This window comes from Phocoena phocoena, chromosome 3 (genome assembly GCF_963924675.1).
Source record: "Phocoena phocoena chromosome 3, mPhoPho1.1, whole genome shotgun sequence".
Classification (NCBI taxonomy): Eukaryota; Metazoa; Chordata; class Mammalia; order Artiodactyla; family Phocoenidae; genus Phocoena; species Phocoena phocoena.
In genome coordinates, this window is record NC_089221.1 from 28,716,956 (window position 1) to 28,734,140 (window position 17,185).

Below are 17,185 nucleotides of genomic sequence, written 5' to 3' on the forward strand. Positions count from 1 at the left end.
CTCTGAGTCTTGTATTGTTGGCATATTTCTCATGTTGCTATGTTTTGTCTCAACTATATAGAAAATTCAGTAAAGACTATGCCAATCATGTAAAAGGCACTGAGTTTGAATGAATGAAAGAACAAATACATGAATGTTAACCTCTATAGAATTTCAAATGTTACTTTGTACCTAGTAGGTAGATATCTAATAAATGCTGGCTGGTGCAGTTAACAGGGGAAAGTATCATCTGGCCGCAAGCTTGCCAGTTTCTTGTCCTCTGTCTTAAAATAGGAGGTGTGTGTTCTTTTTTTTTTTTTTCCTGGATGGTGTGAATCTGAAACCTTCCCCGTGGTGAAAACACTGTCTACTTTGTCTAATGTTCATTTTAGCCGAACTGATTATTTTGGCAAAACAGTCTACTCTCCGTAAACTAGAGCGAGAAAGGCAGTCTTGCCAAAGATAATCTCTCAAATAGACTCCTCCGGATGGCCGCTCAACCTGTGTCCAGCAGGAGCTCCGTGAATTTTTGATCCTTGGGGTTTTTAGCATTTTTCCTAAAGGAAGTCAAAGAAACTTTCTCTTCCTGGATCGCTCTGTGCCTCTGGATTCTTTTGGTTGGGTTGGTGTATTCCAAAACTCAAACCTGCCCACTAGCCAGACGTCTGCGACCGCTGAGTTTCCACTGGTTTTTCAGTTCCCAGTGATTAAACCAAGACAAAAGAAGGTGATGCCACGTCTGGCCAAGGGCAGACGTCGCCAGTTGCCAAAGCCCCAGCGTTCATCGTGTGGTTGACAGGGTCTCTGCAACCCTCGCAGGAGGCAGGCAAGTCTTTCAAAAGGGCCAAACTTCAAGGAAAAGCTCTTAAGTAAGAGTGTCATTTGGAAATGATTTGACGAATAGGACACTTACCGACCAGCCATTGAAAATCCCATTTGTGATATATTAGCAGGAATGTTTGGAGCCCACATGGAAGGTAAGGTCTGCCTTTCCCACATGCTGCCCTTCACAGCTGACACATTACACATGTCTCCAGAGCGTAACATATGGCTTCCTGAACTTGCAAGTGGGGCCCAATGTGCTCTGTTGAAACAGTGTCTGTTTAAACAGTCTCCTGGAGAAGTGAGCCATAGTCACTAAAATAGTTAATTTCATGTCTGTGAGTGTTGTCTCTAGAGCCCTTTAAAATGTGATTCTTAAGAAGCATAGTAGAGAACTTGCAAATTTAAGGCGTTATCCGCCTCTGAAAGGGTAGTGGGCCATCCGTCCTAATTTGTACATTTTGGAAGACTCAGAGCATAAACCAAAAAGGGAACCGTGCAGATCATCTAATTTAAGCCTAACCATAATCACCATTTTTTTGGTGCCTAATGTGTGGCAGGCCCTTTATGTACATTTCATTTAATTCCCAGGCTAATGTGCAAGTAGGTAGGGTTTCTCCCATTTTACAGATAGGGAAATAGAGACTTAAATGTGGATGACCTACTCCAGACCACCTAAATGCGAGGTGGTGGTGCTGGAATTTCAACTCGGCAGCACTTAAAATCTGAAGGCTCTTTCTTTCTCTATGCCAGGCATTCTTAATTTAGGCTTACAGATGGGCCTAGGGGTAGGGGTTTACGCTGCTGGAGAACCCTCTTTGAATGATCTTTTTTTTCTTACTTTTGGCCGAGGTGCAAGGCTTGCGGGATCGTGGTTTCCCGACCAGGGATCGAACCCGGGCCCCCTGCAGTAGAAGCACCCAGTTCTGACCACTGGACCACCAGGGAAATCCCCAGAGAACCCTCTTTTGTATGCAAATGTTTGTGTGTTTGTGCATTATGCTGAGAAAAGTCCATACGTTAATCAGATTCTCCAGGGGATTTGTGAGGCCTCCTAAGAGCCACATTCTGGCAGCAGGCCGCCTTTATTTTAGAGACGAGGAGACAGCAAGTGAGAATGCAGACTGTCCAAAGGCACTTGGTCTGGTGATGATTTGACCAGAAAATGAACCACAAGACTTCTTTCTAAATTCTGTGCGTGTGCGTGTGTGTGAAATAAATCACGTATAGAGAAGAATGCACAAAACAAGAACGTAGACTTTAACAAGCGAACATCTGTAGAGGCACCAACCAGGTCAGGAAATTGAGCCGGACTCTAGACTGCGCCCAGGTGTCCCTTCCAGACCAGATGCCACACACACACACACCCCAGCCAATATCCTTGTTCTTTTCTTTATGGTTTTATCATCTACATATGCATCCCTAAACGATATGGATCCATTTTCTCCGTTTTCATCTTTATATACGTGCAGTTGTACTGTTGTGTTCTTTTGTGTCTTGCTACTTTCACCAATATTGTTTTAAATATTCATCCGTGTTCTTGCATGCAGTTGTGTTCATTTTCACTGCTGTGTGATATTCCGTTGTTTGATTATATTGTAATTTATTCATCCGTGTTCTGTTATTGGATGTGTGATGATTTGTCATTTTTGCCTATTATGAACAATGCTTTCATTGACATTTCATACATGTCTTATACACAGGTTGCACATGCAACTCCTAGAGAAAGCCTGATATTTATTAAGCTTTTGTAGGAAACAAAATACCTAGTTCCGTAAGGAAAAAGTGAAGAAGAATTCTCTTCTCCCATCCCTGTCCTTAATGACGCCTTGTGGGGGAAGAAAATTCTTTCAAGTAAATTCTCTGCTTAGCTTTAGCATGGGTTCCCATTGTCCCCAAACCTGCAATCCAAATCAGAGCAGTCGTTGAACCTGGGTCAGTCCAGGGCCCTCTGCCCACCCTACTCCCCAGATCGCTGGGACCAGAATCTCTCCAGGATGGGACCTGGGAGTCTATATTTAACCAGTTCACATGCGGTTCCCCTGACTGGGGGACACTGGGTTCATCCTGATGGATTGATGGGGCGTGGATCCTTGTTTGGGAAGAGATTTGGAGAAAATGTACCTAGGATTAAAATCTCGGAAAAGTGGCCTTAGAAGAGTTAATGGAGTAGAAAAGCTGAGGGAGCTGGATTTGTTTAGCTTGTTTAAAAATAAAATCTGAAACATCATTAAACAGTTGTTTGCAAAAGGATGAAAGAGTTTCAGAAATGAAGAAAGAAATATTTGCCAAGTCAGAGGTTGAAGCTGATCAAGAGGAAGAAACTCCTACTAAAATCAGACACTGAGCATTTACTAGGCACCCCGGGGCTAAGGAATAAAGGCTGTTGTCAGTGCCTTGAGGGAGCTGGAGACCAGGAGACGAAACTAGCACCCGCTGAGCTGGCGCACAAAAGCCCGGACGCGATATTTCATCAAGTCTAGACTGTGGGCTTCAGTGGAGGTGAGTGGGCGGGCCCTCGGGGACTGACTGCGTCGAGAAGCCCAGAGAGGTCACCTGGAAAGGCTTAAAGAGCCTGCAGGGTCCATTGGGCTTTAGAAGGCAGCCTTTCCAGAGGCGGATGGGATGACTGCCTTCTGAAGCAGTGGCATCCATCGTTTTTTATTGTGATTCCCCAGTAAGAAATATATTTTATATCACCTCCCACTACACACTTAGAAGTTTCATAGAACGTTTAACCTTATTAAATATTATGCATCTGATGTTTAAAAATTTTTTTCTACTTTATTTTTGATGTTGGATTAATCCACTAAGAGGTTAAAAACACTGTTCTAAGGGAACCAGGAGCCCAGCGTGGAGGCAGAGCTGAGCCTGCCCTGTGGAGGGAGTGCCAGCAGGGGGAGGGGGTTTATTGATGTGCTGGTGGTCTCCGGAAGCCTTCCTTGATTCCAGAGTATGAGTGAATTACTTTGGAATGTTATGGCAAGATTTCACACTTCATCTATCCTGTGATCTACTTCTGACACTGTTACCCGAAAACCGGATCCACCTCTTGGTGGATGTCGAGCCAATAGACACAGCCAAGCCGAAGATCAGGAAGAGGAAGGATTCATTACTTGCAGCCAGTAAGGAGAACCCCGGGGATCTCTCCCAAAGCAGCATCTCCCCCAGAACAGCAAAGTGGGGGAAGTTTTATGCTAAGGATATATGCATATTCATGAGGGGGCTTGAGCAGAGGAGAATTCAGCATGGAACTGGGGCACAGGTCAACTAGTCCAAGCTTTAGTTGATTGAAGTCAGGAGGGTCAACCTCACCATTCCATCCTCCTCCTGGGTGGGGGCCTTAGTTCCTAAAGAGCTCAGAGATATATTATTATGTCTGTCGCTTGAGGAGGAACTAGGACTCTGCTTTATCGCTGCACTATTGTTTGGCTGCCTTTTCTCTGTTTCCGAATTCCTTTGTTCCCTTGGGATCATTAATCACTGAGACCTGTTCAAGGGCAAGCATTATGGCCAGGCTTAGATCACAAAATGGCTTAGGCCAGAATGGCTTCTCTTATGTCAGGAGAGCCATTCCTGGTTCTCTTTCTCCGGGGACCCCCTAACCTGTCTGCTTACAGCCCCGGATGCGGGCCGGGGTGGAGGGTTCTGTCATACCAACACCCAGCTCTTCAACTTCCCTGACAAAGTGGGTGTCCAGCGATGCACTTCAGCTCTGACCCTAACGCCCTGGAGTTAGCGTCTGACCCCGCAGGTTAAGGTCTCAGTCCCACAAGAGTGCTCCCACTTCAGATGCCAGTTTCAGGTCCTGGGCCAACCATGCTTCTCACTGGCCAGCTATAAGGTCCAAGGGTCCCACAACCCCCCTCCTCAGGTTTTTTGTTTGTTTGTTTAAAATATTTATTTATTTCGTTGCACCTGGTCTTAGTTGTGGCAGGCAGGCAGTGTCGCTGGCTCCTTAGTTGAGGCATGCAGACTCTTTAGTTGCGGCATGTGGGATCTAGTTCCCGGACCGGGGATCGAACCTGGGGCCCCTGCATTGGGAGCGCAGAGTCTTAGCCATTGCACCACCAGGGAAGTCCCGCCCTCCTCAGGTTTGATGATTTGCTTGAACAGCTCACAGAACTCAGGAGGGCACTTCCCTTACTATTGTCAGTTTATTATAAAGGATACCATTCAGGAGCAGCCAAATGGAAGAAACGCATAGGGCAAGGTATGGGGTGTGTGTGCGCATGCGTGTGGGAGCTCAAGGCTCCCATGCCCTGTCCTGCGAAACCACCCTCCCGGCACCTTTGTAGCCGAGCGGGGACCCTGGACCCTCCCCGCGACAGACCCCTCTCCCGTATCCTCTGCTGTAGCTCCTCTCTGAAGTACTCAGATAATGGTATCTCCTACACATTGCCTGGGCTTTTCAGATGCTAAGAAACCACCACCAAATGGAAGAACTACTGGATGATCTTGAGCACATAGCCCCCCCAGACCTTCTGGTGCCTAAGCCGCCCATCGTCCAATCAGAGAATTGTGCCCGAGCTGATCACATACCCTGGGACGCCACCCCCCACCCCACCCCGCCTTTAAAAATGCTTTGCTGTCCGGGGTTTTGGGGGGCACGAGCCACCCTTTCTCCTTGCATGGCCCTGCAATAAACCTTTCTCTGCTCCAAACTCCCGACATTTTGGTTTGCTGGGCACACGAACTTGTGTCCGGTAACAGATCCACGTGTAACTAATTTTAGAGAGCCCCTGCAATCAGATTTTTCTCTGCCCGAGTTGAGGGCCTTAGCGGCACTGAGAAGGAAAATCCTTTCATGTGGCCTTTCTTTGCTTAGGTAGTTTCAGTCAGTCCTCTGAGATTTAATATCCTTTTGATCTGCCCAATCCAGTTTTAATTTGGTCAGTTTAAATTAGGGAAGGATTTTAAAAGACAACACTAATAATAATGCTGCGTTTGGGATAATGTAGGTAGGAGTAACTGGTCCGAAATGTACTTCAGTAAACTTTTTTCGTTTTGTCGTGGCTAGTAAAATGCAATGGGGGGAAATAAGCTGACCTGTTTCTTGGTGTTTGCTACGTTTTGTTGTTAAGTAAAGCTTGCTATTCCACTAACAAACGCTTGTGCCTTGGGCAGTATGTTTGTTTCTCCCCCTTCAATAGGAAGCCCGATTTGTAATTGAAGAGAAAACCTAATGTCTTCTTTGTGAGTAAATTGATTGTTGTAGGAGAATTGGGGATGATTTGGCCCAGACACACTGTTTCTTTGTTAAACAGTATTTAGAGAGCCTTCGTGTGAAGCTGTGCTGTTCTATATGGTAGCCCCTAGCTACTGGCACTTGGAGTTTAAAATTAAAATTAAAAATCCAGTTCCTCAGTCGCATTGGCCACATTTCCACGCCTCAATAGCCACGTGTGGCTAATTCGAGACTGGCGTTTGGGGCCGGATAATTCTTGGTTGGCGGGAGGGAGCCATCCCATGCATTGTAGGGTGTTTAGCAGCACCCCAGGCTCTACCTACTGGATGCCAGGAGCATTCTCTAGTCATGACAGTCGAAACTGTCTGTAGAGATTGCTAAATGTCCCTTGAGGGGCAGAGTCACCCCTGGTTGAGACTCACTGGCCGAGTGGCTACAGTTTTGGACAGTGCAGATATAGAACATTTCCATTATCACAGACAGTACTGTTCTCGCATAATTCCTAGCACTGTTTGGTGTGGGACATTTTATAGATTAAACCTTTTAAGCTTTAGAGGAATCGCAGTGGTCATCCAGTTCAAAGCTTTGGGAAACTGAGGCAGAGAGGCGTTTTTTTTCCAGGTGACTTTAGATCCATAGCATGTAGGTGTCCATCTAAAGTTCTGGACTTCACGCAGCCTAGAGGACAGACTTGTGATTTTCATTCAAACCTACCTCATGCTTGCTGTGTGCTTGCACTCAGTGATGGCAAGAAGAAGGAGGACTTCCTCCTTCATGCGGGAAGGAGGGAGTCCTGAGAAATGGAAGATACCCCGCCCTGAGCCTCTCAGAGAAGCAAATTCCTGACTTGAACCCTGGGTTATACCTGTTGCACTCCTCCCCGGCCTGTGGCATAAAGCCCTGCCTCTAGGCTAGGGTGGGAGGGGTGCTGCGGACATCTGGTGGCCTCGCCCTTGCTCTATGAGAGGGCACAGTCCTGTTGGGTTTCCCAGTTCCATGCGTACAGAGAGATGTGGACACACTTCTGGCCCGTGGAAGACTGCGGTCCTTTAAAAGAGTCCCTCTTGTTAGCTTTTAAATCTCCAGAGTCTCCTTGTGTCTTCCTGGAAGTGGTCCGTGGCAAAGCCTTTAATATGAATTACTTGGAGATTCTTATTTTTGGTGTCACAGGGAAGCAGCCAGCCCTAGAGACCTGTCTACAGAAAGCGCTGGGGAGGGAAGAAGTTTCTCTTTCAGGGTGGTGGTGTCCACAGCTGGAGAGGCCAGAAAGTAGGCTTAGCAAGGGCTGGGGTGGGGATGTGTCTGGAGGGCAGGCTGGGCCTGCAAAGTTTCCCAGGATCTCCTCCCCCTCGATGAACACCCCCCCCATGCTTCACATACCTCCCATTGACTCTTCTTCCATCGCCGAGTTTATTGTCTCCTCTGCTCTAAAATCTTCAATGGCTCACTGCTGCCTTTTCACGTTGGACAATTCTTAGTACTCAAGACTCTTTTTGCTCTTATCTTCTTTCCCGTCTAAGAGTAGAAACTAGTTTTTGTACAGCTGAAAGCTTTACTGTTACTGCGGTTTGCAGAATTGTTCTCTTGGGGCTGAGGGTCCGTGGTGGCGGACACTTTGCTCAGAGCTATTTGATGTGGAATAGTTTGCTCAGGAGGAAGTTTAGTTTCTGGTGATACTCTGTTGAGTCGGAGGCCTAGACCACTACTTAAAAGCAGCATACAACTCAAAATTCCAAGTCCAGTAAACAGGCCAGAAGCAGCAACTACCAAAGCAGATGGAGGCTCGCATGTGTAAATCCTCAGGTAACCTTGGGCTGGTGGCTGGTTGGTCCTGTAACATCAGGAGCCCAGTGAGCTGCTGACCAGGTCCAAGGTCAGTGTTCTGCGGCGCCAGCTGTCAGGTTTAGCTAGAAATAAGCTAATGTGTAAACTGGCCTCTTGGTCTTTTTAAGTTGCTTCATCTTCCCCATTTCAGTTGAAAGAAGTTGCTTTTCTTTCAGAGTGTGGTGACTGGCCGCTCTTTCATCGAGTTGTGGATGTTTTCTTTTGGGAAACCGGTCTTTTTGGGTGTGTCCATGGTGAAGGGAAAGGTATTTTTAAAGTCGTGCATTTGGGGGCAGGTTCTGATCTGAGCGATGGGAGGCTTGGGGAGTGGGGAGGACCAAGGTCCCGCCGGCTGCATGGCCGCGGCCGCTATATTGCTCACTGGCTCTGTGTCTCCCTTTTGCTCCACAGACCAACGAGTGGAACAAGAATGATGACCGGCTGCTGCAGGCCGTGGAGAATGGAGACGCAGAGAAGGTGGCCTCGCTGCTGGGCAAGAAGGGGGCCAGCGCCACCAAACATGACAGCGAGGGCAAGACCGCGTAAGCTAAAGAGATTGGCTTCTGACGGCCGCCTCTGGGTTCTCAACCCGTTCTCTGGAATTCCCGGGGTCCCTGGGGGAACTTTGCCAGTGCATCTGTGGGGACTTTGTGAAATTACTGCCCCTACCGCACCCCGCATGTTAAAATGTATAAGAGGATATTTTAATCCAGTTCCTTTCTCTTCAAGGTCCAAATTACATATTTGGGCTTTACCTTGAATGGCCACATTTGCTCCCAGGTGTGACCGGAGATTTTGCCAGAGAAGACATAGCACCAGGCTCGCAGTCAGTTAACTGATAGGTGGGAAAAGAGTTCTGCCCCAGATTAGAAACAGCGTAAAAGAGAAAGTAATTTTTTCATAACCCTCAAATCTTATTATTTATAGTATTATTTCTTATGAAACCCCTTCCTTCACATAGATCTGTAATTTTGTATGAATTTTGCTTTATGATTTGCCATATGTGGTACTTTTGTCCACCATAATTAAAACTATATATTTAAGTATTTGTGTGTGTGTGTGTATGTGTGTTTGCTTGTTTGTTTGTTTGTTTGTTTGTATCCATCCTTACTCTGGTCGTACTGTAGAGAGATCTTTAGACTTCTAATCTGGACTCTATCACTTAGGAGTTGTGTAGTCCTTGAATTTCAATTTCTTCATTGTACAGTGGAGATGACAGTATTCAACTGCTAGGGCAGTTATAAGAATAAAACAAGATACTGACTTTGGTTGGGTGCCCCCAGGAGCAGGCTGTGAGGTGAGGATTTGAGTGTAAGTAGTTTTTATAGCCCGTGATCCCGGGAAGTGCACGGTAAGGGAATGAAGCCTCTATAGCATGTTATTGACACGGTACTGCTCGGGGCAACTGAGACTCATTCCCGCTAAGGACCTCTGGGAAGCTGTTCAGATTTAGAGCAGGGTGTGGCCCACTGTCTTTTTAAATCAAGTTTTATTAGAATGCAGCCACACCCATTCATTCAGCATTGTCCGTGGCTGCTTCTGCACCCCAAAGGCAGATTTGAGTGGTAAGACAAGGACTGTATGGCCCACAAAGCCTGACATATTAACTAGTTTGCTTACCCCAGGCTTAAAGTATGCCTCAGAGCTATCCCACCTGAGGGGTAAGGAGACTGGGGTATCTATTCCTGATCTCCTGTCCCTCCCAGGGTTGAGTGCCTCTCCTAGGGGCCGTAATGCTCGTGGCCAGAACACTTCCAAGACGTTGAGGTAGGGGCACCTACAGCCATAGACACCGTATGTAAAGAGCTGCACAGTGCCCAGCCCACAGTAGACACTTGATAAAGCCAGCTCCCTTCCTTTCTTGTCCTAGATGAGTGGTTCTCAATCCTGGCAGCCCCTGCATTAGACTCTCCTGGGATGCTTTTCAAACATGTTGATGCCATGCCCACCCCAGATGTTCTGAGTCATTTGGTCTAGGGAGAGGCCCAGGAATCAATATTTTTTTAAAGTATCCCATGTAGGTTCAACCAGAGAGAACCATTCTCTGGAAGCTAAACTAGATTGACTCTAGATTGAAGGGTAAGTATCAGGCACGACTGGCAAATGGTCAGGAGAAAATGGTCACATTTTAGCATACTTTGCCAGTTAACCCTCTTCCCAGCACCCAGTGGATCCCGTAGTGTAGACACCGACCCTGTTGTTTTGGGAGCCGCAAGAGAGCTCAAGGGGCTGAGCTTTGTGTAGAGACCAGGCTAGTTGGTACACAAAGAGAAGAGGGACGCGTTGTCACGCAAGTCGGAGTCTGGTCCTCTAGGAGCTGGGCTTGTCCTCCGTGCCCGTCACGCCAGGTTGAGCTCCACCTCACAGCCTCAGTTTGACTTCCTCCTTGGCCTGTCTCAGGTGTGAGGACAGGGCCATATCCTCGTGAGCTCTGACTCGTTAGGATGCCCAGTAGTAGGTGGGCTTTGGGTGTTGGCTAATATTTTGTTGCATCAGTTGCCTACTCGGCCTTACGTAAATTTAGTTATCTCTCTTGCACTCTAGATTGTAATTTCCTTGCTAGAAGGGACTGTGACCTTGTAGTTCATGGCTATAATTATATCATCTAGCCAGCAGCTTGGTTTGTAGTAGATAGTCAATAAATATTTGTTGGATGAGTCAGTTAACCTTTTCCTGTGATGCCACATTTGGAGTCCTTGCTCTCTGAGCTACAGTGGCAGAGGCCATACTCCTAAGCCCGTCCTGAGGCTTTTGGCTGTAGGCATGGTGCTTTCGCATTACCCTTTGTACCACTCTACAGCTTCCCTGGCTCCCGTCCTCCTCCCAGTCTGGCTCTGCAGGTGTCTGCACGAGATGAACTTTGTAGCCATCTGAGAGAAAGGGGAGGGAACTGTTCATGATAGTTTTGTCCAAGACAGTACTCACTAAAAGAAGATAAAAAAATTTAGCTCAGTGGTTTCGCCACAATTGTGATCACCTTGATCCATTTGTGTCTTCTGTTAATAAGACATTTATTATGTATAGAATAGATGGCCAGACTGTTATTTTCGATCCCCTCTCTTTTTTAATTGTAAAATATACACATCATAAAATTTACCATTTTAACCATTTTAGAGTATACAGTTCAGTGACATTAAATACCTTCATAATGTTGTACAGCCATCATCATCTAGTTCCAGAAATTTTTCATCACCCCAGAAGGAAACCCATACGCATTAAACAGTGACAGTCCTCAACTTCCCCTCCCGCTCTCCCTGGCAACCATTAATTGGCTTTCTGTCTTTATGAATTTGCCTATTATGGATATTTCACGTAAATGGAATCATACTATACATACGGGGCCCTTTGTCTCTGGCTTCTTTCACTTAGCGTAATGTTTTCAAGTTTCATCCTTATTGTAGCATGAATCGGTAGTTTATTCTATTTTTTTCAACTGTAGAACTGCACACAGCAGTTATAAAAAATCACCACCTCCATTTGGAAGATGATAAAACTAAGGCCCACATGATACATCTCTCCCTGAATTAACCCTAGAACCAGTTCTCACATCTCTACCTTTGCACTTACAAGCCACCGTCTTTCCCTTCAGTGACACTTGGGTAGAAAACTAGAGGAACTCTATGGAAAAGGAAGAGAGGAGGTAATTAATTTTTCTGTGCAAGATTTTCCATAAGTCATCATCTGCTAACGTTTAACTTTTCTACTTGGGCTATTCCTTTTGATGATTAAAGTTACTAACTGATAACTATGAGAATTTAATTTTCAAAGGCACCGTGGAATTAAATCTATCTGGCTTCATATTTTCATTCACATCTAATGGCCCTAGTATTGAGAAGGAGGGGTGTGCTGCGACGTTGGAAACCATCTCTCCTGTCCCTTTTGGACCTCGTCATTCTGCACAGCCAAGCGCTCTGTTGTGAGCCCCAAGCAGTGTTGTTCCCTTGGCTTCTCACCTTGGAAGTCTGCACTTTGGGATTTGGGTTAGTCTAATCTGTGCGTTCCTGCCCGAGTGTACACGTGTCTCCCTCAAGCTGCGGAGACTTTGCAGTTCGTGCTCCTGTTCTTTCGCACGGGCATTTGGTTTGGTAGCAGGTGAATTGGGAACCTCCTAGGAGCAGTTCTAAATTCACGGCGGGCCAATGCAGTGTGTCCCTCCTGCCAGAGGTCTTGGCTTCACCAGCCCCGCGGAGCTCGCAGGGCCAGCATTTGTCGGTGGACGCGTATGGAATGTATTGCATTTATCTCCGAAGGGTGAGACTAAATCACACACCTAAAGTTAGGTCCTTGGCAGGACTTGGCCTCATTCTCTGCCCGCTCATTAGGGTTTACCCTTTGATTTATATATACCTCCATATCAAAATTAATTTGGAGGCCTATTTTCTAGGTAGCTTTTGTGATAACCCGTTTTGTCATCTTGCTTAGTGATACACCACGTTTTCCTGTTGCCTGACAGCCTAGAGTCCTGATTTTGGCTTTCAAGGGCCTCCCAGTGGCCCTGCCCTTACTTAGCTAACTGTTTTCTCACACATTCCTTCTGCTGGAGGTGGCGCTGTCTGCTTCCTGCCCTCCCCTCCTATAAGACCATCCAGGTGTTTGTCCCAGGTTTTCTGGTCCAGAATGCCTTCCTCCCTGATATTCTCAGTCCTTTTTTTTTTTTTTTTTGATTCTTCTTCTCTTTGAAATACTAGAATCTTGCTTTAGAACTTGATGTTGTTACAACAATAGAAAAGTCTCTACAGCTTAAATAAGAGCTGTGTTTTCTGAACGACTTGAATCCCTTACAACAGGGGTCCCCAACCGAGGACCCCCGGGCCGGGGACCAGTAGCGCTCCGTGGGCCTGTCGGGAACCGGCCGCACAGCAGGTGAGGCTTCATCTGCCGCTCCCGGTCGCTCGCGTTACCCCCTGACCATCCCCACACCCTGTCCTGTGGAAAAATTGGCTTCCATGAGACCGGTCCCTGCTGCCAAAAAGGTTGGGGACCGCTTCCTCACAACACAGAAGGTCCCTGAGGACAAGGATCGTATGATTTTAGTGTTTGTGTTGGTCTCTCCCACTGTTCCAGGCATAGAAGAGGCATTTGGCTGGTGTTTGTGGATGTGAACTTTTCAGCATGGTTCTAATGGAGAAAACACTCTCTTTCTGCTGATACTGTCTCACGGGTAAAGTTATTAGGGGCGAGTTAACTTGGGGGTTCGAGAGGCAAAAAGCTATCCTGGTGAATGTCACAACTTGACACTTGTCTCTCTCAGCTTCCAGTGAACTTTCAGTAGGGAAATACTCAGCCTTCATTACCTAGAGAACCAGACGACCCAGAAAGTCCCAAGAATGAGGCAGCCATCTCGGCAGACATTCTCCAGAAGCCTCCATAACCCAAGGTCAATAACCAGATGGGTGGTTTGGTAATTCTTCAGACTTTTCAGTTCTTGCTGGAATATTTCCTTTAGGGAGAGATAAGAAACCTTGTCTGAAAATTTTCTCCCTCTAAAACCGATCAAAGAGGGGTTAAAAAAAAAAAAATGTGAAAGCAGTCGAACGACTGGAATTCACTTTGCGAAGAGTAAAAGCAGGGTGGTGTCTGGGGTCAGAAGAGAACCAAATAGAGCAGGGCAGAGAGCCACGGCTGCAGGCTGTGTTTGTGGAGTCAGGCTTGGCTTCCTGCGACCCCTCCATTCTCTTTCCACCGTGGAGGTGAGGAAGGGGGAGGATGCCATTGCCCTAAAACCTCTCACCATAGAGCAGTCTAATTGTTTCAGGATGGTTTCCCCTACATTTGGATGTGCATTTCATTAAAGTTATGTGTGTTTGTTTTAGGAACAACCAGACTAAATAAAATCACTGCTGGGACTGTAGTATTTGAAGAAATACCACCCAGCCATGTGTATATATATATATATAATGTATATATATTGTCTGTATCCATAGCCCGCGTTTCAGAAACCTGATCTTTTTGGCTTTGAAAACAAGAACTTGTGCTAGTATTTTTAGATGACTCTGTGGAACTTACATGTAAAATAGGGGAGGTCGTCCTTGAATTCTGCAAGTCAGGACAAGAAGGGGCTCCTCTGGTGGGTGGCTTGTTGTACTTTTGACTCTTCCTGTTTTCGCAGAATAGGGATGGATACAGGCTTTCCTCAGTTCAGTCTTGGAAATCAAGTCGTACCACCTGGTCACCTTCCTCCAGTTCTTCCCACACAGCTGCCAAATTCATTTACCTAAAACTGCTGTATATTTTATGTCATTGCAGCCTCCTTCCCAGCAAAGTGACCTTCCAGACAAAACCACCCTGTGTCTTATCTAAATCTTGTTAATGTTTGGCAGAGGGATGAACTGAACGCTATAATTTCTATACAGCATATCTGCTCTGCTTTTGGTCAGGTAGATTTTCGAAGGTGACATAACGTCTGTCGCTGTCTTGCAAATGTGCCCAGATATTTGCTTCTAGTTGGGAGTTACTAAAATGTGCCAAACTCTGTTGTCTAAAATGCTCCAAACTCTATCGTAAGCACGTACGAAAGAAGGAGAAAATGTGCTCCTTGCCTACAAGGTGCATAGCATCTAGCCGAGAAGACAAGACCAGTGGATGTACTGGAGAATAATTAAGTGCTGAATCATAAAATACTAACTTGTAAGGGGTTCAAGATGGGAAGAGGTGATTAGGGGACAGTGTGGGTGCTGGTAACAGCGTGGTGGAGATACCTATGTAATTGGTGTGGGGTGCAGTCAGGGCGTGGGGTTGTTTAAAGCACCCAGGATACTTGAATGGTCAGTCCAAACTGAGAACCACAGCTCTGGACACTCTGCAGTGAGACCCCAGGCTTCTTAGCCCAAGGCTTCTCAACAGGTTTTCCCCATGATAGCTTACAGGTAGACTGAGGAAGGCCCACGGAGCCCAGGTGGAATTTTTCCTAGCATACACACACACACATATATGTATATATAACGCTTGTGCACAGAATAAAATTAAAACGAAAGGTCAATTTTGGCATAACGTAAATTATGTTAAACTAATTCACAAGGGTTTTAAAGGGGAAAATGGTGTAGGTTAAAGCTGAACAGATCATGTTGCAAAATTGTGCTTTGGAAGGAACACTTGTAACCAGGGAAGTGGTGCAAATTGATGAGAATAGATTTGGGGATTAAGAACTGCACTGATTAAAATATTGGAGGGATCACAGGATTTTTCATTTTAAAACTGTTTGCAAAGCAGGATTAAGTATATTGAGAAGGAAGGATTTTAAACACTCAGTTGGCTCACTGTTGCCCGGGGTTGCAGCAATCTGGCTCTTCCATGCCCTCCGCCGGCCCGGACCTGCCCCCGCATGCGGAGGTCAGGAGAGCCTGGGAAACCCCAGCCGACTGTGTTAGAGGGCGGAGCAGGGGCGGGTGGCCGGGAGCACAGGCAGGCAGTGACCTCCACTCAGCCTAACCCCGCGAGAGGAGGGGGCACCTGGGGCGGGAGGTTCTCAGGCTGGCAGTCACCAGACAGTTCAAGGGTGGAGGCGCATGAAATCACTCGACACGTGCCTGTCCTTTAGAAATACTCCTGCTTCCCTGAAATACACGCCTTCCAAAACGCTGCCACCGCCGCCCCACCATGCTGCTGGGTCGTTCGAGGTCCAGTTTTCCGTCTCCTTCATGAAGCCTTTTCTAAATTCCTAAGGGGGTGAGCTCGATCTCAACCACTGCCTCTCTTAAAACACCTAGGATTTGATGAGTCTCGGTTACCTCTGTACTTAATCTTATCCCTGTTATTAGACTATCGGGGTTAGAGCCCAATCTTATCCAGTTAATAAGAAAGGAATTGTTATTAATCGTGTTAATATTGGGTGCCCAACACTGGGCTAGGGGCTTTCATATGTGTCATTCATTCAACAGATCGTTGATTCTCTCACCCATTTTAAAGACCATGTCAGTTTCCCTCAGGTATTTCTTAGCTGATGCTCTCAATTACCCTGGAGTAATTTGTGAAGAGGAAAGTGTGGGTCAGAAAGGTTTGGAAATTGGTACAAATCACCCATTCTGGGTGGTGGAGTCTGGGGGTCTATTCTGAGCACAAGAGGCGAATCATTTGCCCTAAAGAGATTTCATACTGCCCAAGGGCTGTTTTTCCTACTGCATTTGTGAAGCCAAACAATCCCGAAGAAAAAGAGTTAGCAGAAAAAGAGCTAACTCTCAGCTTAAGTGTCACGGGGTTTCTTAGCTCTGAGTATGTGATCTTTCGTCTCAGCCTCTCCTCCTCCTGTCCCCAGGAGATCTCTGTCCCCAGAAGCACGGCTGATTCCATTAGCACATCGTGGGCACTTAAAGGACAGGAATCCTATTTTTACAGCCTTTATTTCTTTTATGCTAGTCACCATTTATTATATCTATCCGAAACGTTTAGCAGGAGAAGGCCACCAGTGTTCCCATTTCTCAAACTGTCTGCCCCCTCAGTCCCTAACAGGGGCAGTGATCAAAGTCCCTGTTGCAGCTGCCTTTGCAATAGCTGAAGGCCTGGCAGCCCTATTACTTCTCGGCCAGAGGCGATTTCTCTTAGGCCCATAGGGTTGATCCCAACTAGCAGAGTAGGATTCGTTTTTCAATGCGTTTTTGACTATAAGCTATTAGACAGTGATGCCTTCCTTACCCTCGGATTATAATCTGAAATGGGAATCCAGGTCTTTTAGGATTAAGGTTTGTCCCGCTGAAATACTCGGTGTGTGCTAAGCCTCTTTTGAGCTCAGTGACCTCATTAGAATTTAGATGTTGCGGCAAGTAAGTGCCAGGAAACAGTTGGTAGGCTGGGTTGGAATCATAGACTTGAGAGCTGAAAAAGGCTTCGGTGGTCACGTGGACCAGATGAATAAACTGAGGCCAGTGAAAGTGAGCGACCTTATCGTTCCGTACTTGGGGATGGCAGAACTGAGACCAAAACCAAAGAATACTGAATTTTAGTCCATGCTTCTGCCTCCTATGCCAGTGGTCCTAAAAATGGGACGTGTATGAGAATCACCTAGGGGGCTTGTTAAAACACAGATTGCTGGGCCCCTCCCCTGTGTCTGGGCAGGATCCTCAGAATCTGCATTTCTAACAAGCTCCCAGTGATACTGATGCTGCTGGCCCAAGGGCCACACTGTGAAAACCACCACGTGACATGATGTTGGGAAGCAAAATAAAGCTTGTAATAATGACATAAAGGACACAGCCTCTCCCTTAAGAACTTATAGTACAACCTGAAGAAAACATGGGTGTGCCTTGGCTGAAGGAAATGCAAAACAGAAACTTCAGATGGAAAAGGCAAATTCAAAACTGAAGACTTGCATTCTCCCCCCGCCCACCCCAGACCACTTCTCTGTGCTAGGAAAATTGCAATAGGCAAGGCAAAATCTCT

At 46.4% G+C, this 17,185-nt stretch overlaps 1 protein-coding gene across 1 annotated transcript in view; it reads left to right on the plus strand.

Annotated features, from left to right (window-relative positions):
- Positions 1 to 8,230: 8,230 nt before the first annotated feature.
- The window catches only part of RAI14 (retinoic acid induced 14), a 51,265-nt gene continuing 42,310 nt past the window's right edge, over positions 8,231 to 17,185 (plus strand). Inside the window, exon 1 of the mRNA XM_065875453.1 lies at positions 8,231 to 8,355. The gene's annotated coding sequence lies outside the window, so the exon portion shown is untranslated. The remainder of the gene's footprint in view (positions 8,356 to 17,185) is intronic.